Source organism: Primulina huaijiensis, chromosome 13 (genome assembly GCF_012295235.1).
Source record: "Primulina huaijiensis isolate GDHJ02 chromosome 13, ASM1229523v2, whole genome shotgun sequence".
In the NCBI taxonomy this organism is placed as follows: domain Eukaryota; kingdom Viridiplantae; phylum Streptophyta; class Magnoliopsida; order Lamiales; family Gesneriaceae; genus Primulina; species Primulina huaijiensis.
Genome location: NC_133318.1, coordinates 6,063,801 through 6,069,159, shown reverse-complemented (window position 1 = coordinate 6,069,159; position 5,359 = coordinate 6,063,801). Strand labels below are relative to the sequence as shown.

General features: G+C 35.9%; 1 pseudogene; it reads right to left on the bottom strand.

The window, feature by feature from the left end:
* Nucleotides 1–3,194: 3,194 nt before the first annotated feature.
* LOC140991048 (uncharacterized membrane protein At1g75140-like) lies at nucleotides 3,195–5,098 on the bottom strand (annotated as a pseudogene).
* Nucleotides 5,099–5,359: the final 261 nt, after the last annotated feature.

Below are 5,359 nucleotides of genomic sequence, written 5' to 3'. Positions count from 1 at the left end.
CAAATCCATACAGTCGAGCACTATCATAACATGCTCTTTCCATTTCTTAAAGTTTGAACCATTAAGTACTGGAATGTTGTTCAGATTGACAGATATAGAAGATGCTATAACAAAATAGAACAAAAAAAAAACTCACAATAAAATATAATTCATGCATATGTTTAAATTAAATAAATCACAAAATATAAGCATGCTGGTGGTGGGCCCAAAAAAATACCTAGCACAACATTGATATTTAGTCTTTGAACAAAAAAATTTTTGTTAGTACACTCAAACATCATGGTTATTAAATATTGATAATAAATCCGGCCAACAATATGCCTTTCTTTGGACCGACAATTGCATGCATGGATAAATCCGAAATTATCACATATTTAGTACTACATATTGTGCTAAAATTTGGTCAGAAAATAACCTTCCTTTGGGCCGATCATTTTCTGCATAAATTTAACACAATTTAATATCATATAATGTGTCTACAATCTGGCAAGAAAATAATCCCCCTTTGGGCCGATTAATTTCTGCATAGTTTTGACACGCTTTAAGACCACATAATTATGTGCTTATAATCTGGCCAAAAAATAACCTTCCTGTGGGCCGATTATTTTCTGCATAGATATAAACACATTTTTTCTTATTAATTCTGCAATTTGGCCAAAAAATAGTCTTCTTTTGGGTCGCCTATTTTTCGCATAGATATAAATGCACTTGAATAAGATATATTGAATCTAAAATCTGGGCAGAAAATAATCTTCCTTTGGACCGATTATTTTCCGTATAGATCTAGATGCACTTTAAAATCATCTATTGTGTTTGGAATTTGGCCAAAAAATAGTCTTCCTTTGGGTCGACTATTTTTCGCATAAATTGAAACACAATTTATTTTGAACTTTAACAATATCTACATATCTCAAAATCACTTTATAAACATGAAATTTAAATTTAACACCAAATTTGAGATACAAGATATCGATTTAACTTAAAATTTTCACAAGAAAATTTAATTTACCTTAATTGGGCCAAATAAAGCATAAGACCAAATATGCAAGAAATAAAATATTTGTACCTTATAATTATTCATCCACAAATTTTTTATCGAAATAAACAAAGACGATAAAATAATGAATAATTCCATATTGATTTTATTTCAGGCAATTAAATTTTGAAAAGGTCGAATTTAATTTTCACAAATCAGAATTGCGGAAGTCAAAATTTAATAAGAGATTAAAATTCTGGATTTCAAAATTTGGACAACAAACCAAGGCTTTAGATTCAATCCAAATCAATCCCCAAATTCGAAAAACCCTACCCCTACAATAAATCCGCCGCTAGCGGCCGATCCCGCCGCCTGAACTCCGACTTACTGCTGGAAAAAAAAGCCCATAAATCGGCGACCACTGCTACACTGTCATCGGCCCGAATTATGCCGGAAAACGGTCGGAATATGGCCAGATATAAAGCACGCATGAATTCGCGCTTCTTGAAGGAAGCTCAACCAAATTCGATCGGTACAGAAGCTTTTATGGCCAATTGATGGAGGGTTATTGAGCGCATATACGTGGTGAACAAAACGCCTAAATTATCGCCGGAAAGTTGCCGGAAGACGTACGATTTGCCCTGAATCAGGTGTCTCTCCGAATTTCGAAAAAATCGAATTTTCGATATTTGATTTTTTTTTAAATTCGAAAATAAATCTGAATTTTAGACGAAAAATTCGAAAATTCTAGATCCAGAGAACATGAATTTATTCATATCCATCAATAAAAAAAATTTCTCATAACTCAACATTGAACGTGGCTCTGATACCACTTGTTGGAGATTTAATAAAATAAATCTATAAATCATGTGATTAAATCCATATATCACAATAAGCCAGGAATTCATGTCGAATTATCAGAAAATAAGAATAACAGTAAACACATACCAGAATCCACTGATAAATCGAGCGTCGGGATTATGGATCTTCCAAGTCAACAGAGAATCGACCACCTTATTCTTGCCTTTGATGGGAGAAGGAGAGAGTTCTAGAATACGCGTGTCGTATGTATTCTGTGTTATTTCTCTGTGCCTTGGGGACCATAACCTTAGCAGTATTCAACCCATCATAGAAGACCTAATTGGGCTGGGTTTCTACACATAAGATGAACCATATCAATTTATTTAATACTTTGANACCTAATTTTACCTAATTTTCAACATTCAACATTCACATTTTCAACACAAATATTTAACACATTTTTAAATAATTTTTCAACAAGAATAACATATAATTCTGTTTAGATATAGAAATAGAACTCTTTAATTTTATTTTATTTTTTTATCATCTTATGCAACATAATCTACGTTAACCAGTGTTTATATTAAACCGGTGTTATAAGTGGAATAAGGTGCTAAAAAAATACTTTATATGGTAATTGTTTAACTATGTAATTTGACAAATACTCCTGCGAAGAAGCTAAGTTGCACATTCCCCAAAATCGAAGTAAACTATAAAATTATAATAGACTATTAGTTCAAATTCTTCTAATTCACAAGTGAAATTATGAGAGTAATGGCATACATGGTATGAAAATTCAAATTACTATATTTTTATATATTCTTCCATACATATGCATACTGAAGTATTTTCCTAACAAATTATAAAATCTTTTATTCTAAAAAAAATTACAAATGAAGTATTTCTCTCACCTAGTAATAATATTCATCCTTCGGACAATAATGAATGGAACATTCATCTCATCGGATATTATCACCTTGTCAAGGAGTTACACTGGTTGACCTGAAGCCAAGAGAGCATTAGAATTTCTCTCCTAAACTTGCAAGAAACAAGCCAGGATGGATTCTAGACGACACCCAAATCGTTTCGAACACTTCTATGAATCGAAAAATGCTAGCAAGATCCATTGCCAGAAGTTACCAAGGCCAACAAGAGATGTTTGGAAACTAATAAGCACGGCGAATGACGTACTACAAAAACGACATCGGCTTATCAGAGGGATATCGAAGTTGCACAACTTCCACATGAATCAAACATGTTGGTTGTAAGTACCACACAAAAGGGATTTCAAGATTTCAACAGAAGGAACTGCAAAAAAAAAAAAAAAAGTTAGTTCCCACTGCCTCAGATGGCACTGGTTCAAAGTGGCTAACTCTGTGCTGTGAAATAAGAAGCACCATTTTGTATGAGAGCCAAATTGAAATTTCCAGTAAAATCAGCCTTTAAAATATTTGGGAAAAGCAGCTTTAGACACTGCAATTATGTGTTCCCATATACAAAATCACATATAGCTCACTTGATAATGCAGATGGCACAGGAAAATAATGTTATTAGAATATGACGTGGGAAGAAAACCTTCAATTGCTATCATTTGCAACTTGACTATGGACAAACAGGCCATCCCTTCGCTTTACGGCACCCGTAGCTTCCACAGTGGAACCTCTAAAGTTCAGCTCAGAAGTTTCTGTGTGTCGGGGCTCGACGGAAGCAGTCCTAGAATCTGTATCAGTGCCAGGCCGGTAAGGACCAGCTGCTCCACCTGGATACCGCGATGGAGACCCATACCTTCTTGAAGGACCTATTAAACCACCCCCTCTCAAATCCATGGTTTCAGAATTTCTCGAGGATTTCGCAAAAGACCTGTCACCTGTAACAGATCCCAATGGAGCTCCATATGTGACGGGTGTGGAACTGAATGGATCGTCAGGCCCCCAGGAAGTGAGTGCCTCCTTTTTATTGGCAAAAAACTGCCAAACCCCAAACAGGAAAATAATGAAAACCAAAACAGGGCTTGACCACAAGATGCTATTAAATTCGTTTTTGAGCATCGGAAGATTGGAATGATACATTGCCAAGTATCCATTCCCAAGACTAAGTATAACAAGCTTCTCATAGTCAGTGGTGATTAGTGGTATTTGCGTTCCTTTATCAACATTTTTATTAACTTGCTGATGTAAAAAATATGTTATAATCTCATCAAATCCAGCGGAAAACAACAATCTCAGCCCACCAGCCCGAATATAATGCTGGGATGATACATTGTACACAAAAATCTTCTCCCTGTTTGCAATCAGCAAATAACCTTAGATTGCCTGTAAGGCTACAGGCTCGTCAAGATCCACTTTTCTTTTTGATCTACCTCGACACTTAAAATTCATGGTATCGCCCAACAACAATGTATGAATCAATTCTCCTTCTGAGGTGATCCCATATGCCTTGGACCTGTCAGTGGCATCAAATACGTAACTCTTCACAACAGAACTGTTCATCCCTTCACACAGACTCCTTTATTTTTATCGTCCTCAAATCCAATGACCCTGCCCCAGCCTCAGTAAGAAACAATAGCCTTTGCTTCAAGAATACAACTGGTCGCCTACTTGGAATAGCGGTCCCGGAAATTATCCCATTCTCCCTAAACGCTGTAATTTTCCCACCACTATCAGTCGACAAAATGTACCTATTTCTCCCAAAATGATGCATTTCCAATATATTAATCTGCAACCCCCCTCCCTCTGGCACCACGAATCTCCCTACTCTCTCCACTCGAAGAAAACTCAATTCTTCACTATTTAACACCTCCCAAACGCGATGCATCACAATGACCCCATTCTCATGCCCTGTAACAATCATGCTCTCATTCTTATTGACGGAAAAGTAAGATGACATAGCAGAAACAGGCGACGCTTCTTCCAACTCCGAGTGTGTATCAAACTGCACCGACACATCTCCACTCCGCAAAAACACATAAACCTTACCCTTATCATCCCCAACCGCATAATATTTACTCATACCTTCAAAATCCCTACAAGGCAACACATTAACACAAGTTGGGCTAGAACCCAACTTCACGGCAGAAAAAAACTGAAACTTTTCAGACCAAAATGTACTGTACTTCGTCACTGACCCCAACTCATCCCGAGACCCTGCCCCGGCTACTTCCTCGGGCAAAACATCTTCTTTACTCCGCAACTCCACATCTTCTTCAATTTTTTCAACAACCCTTGTTTCATCCTGAGGTAATGTTGACAAAGGTGAAACCTTTACTCCTTCCAACGCATCAGGCAACCGAGATTCTAATCTAGAAACAAGCTCCATGAGGTTTTTCACAATGTGATTTCAAATCAGACTGTTATTGATTTATTATCAAAATATGTAGTTTATCATAAATATAATTTTTTAAATAAAATATTATTTTACGTAGAAATATGGTAAATTAGTATTTAATAATTGGCAAAAACTTGTATGAAACGGTCTCACGGGTCGTATTTGTGAGACAGATCTCTTATTTGGGTCATCCATGAAAAAGTATTATTTTTTATGCTAAGAGTATTAGTTTATATTGTGAATATGAGTAGGGTTGAC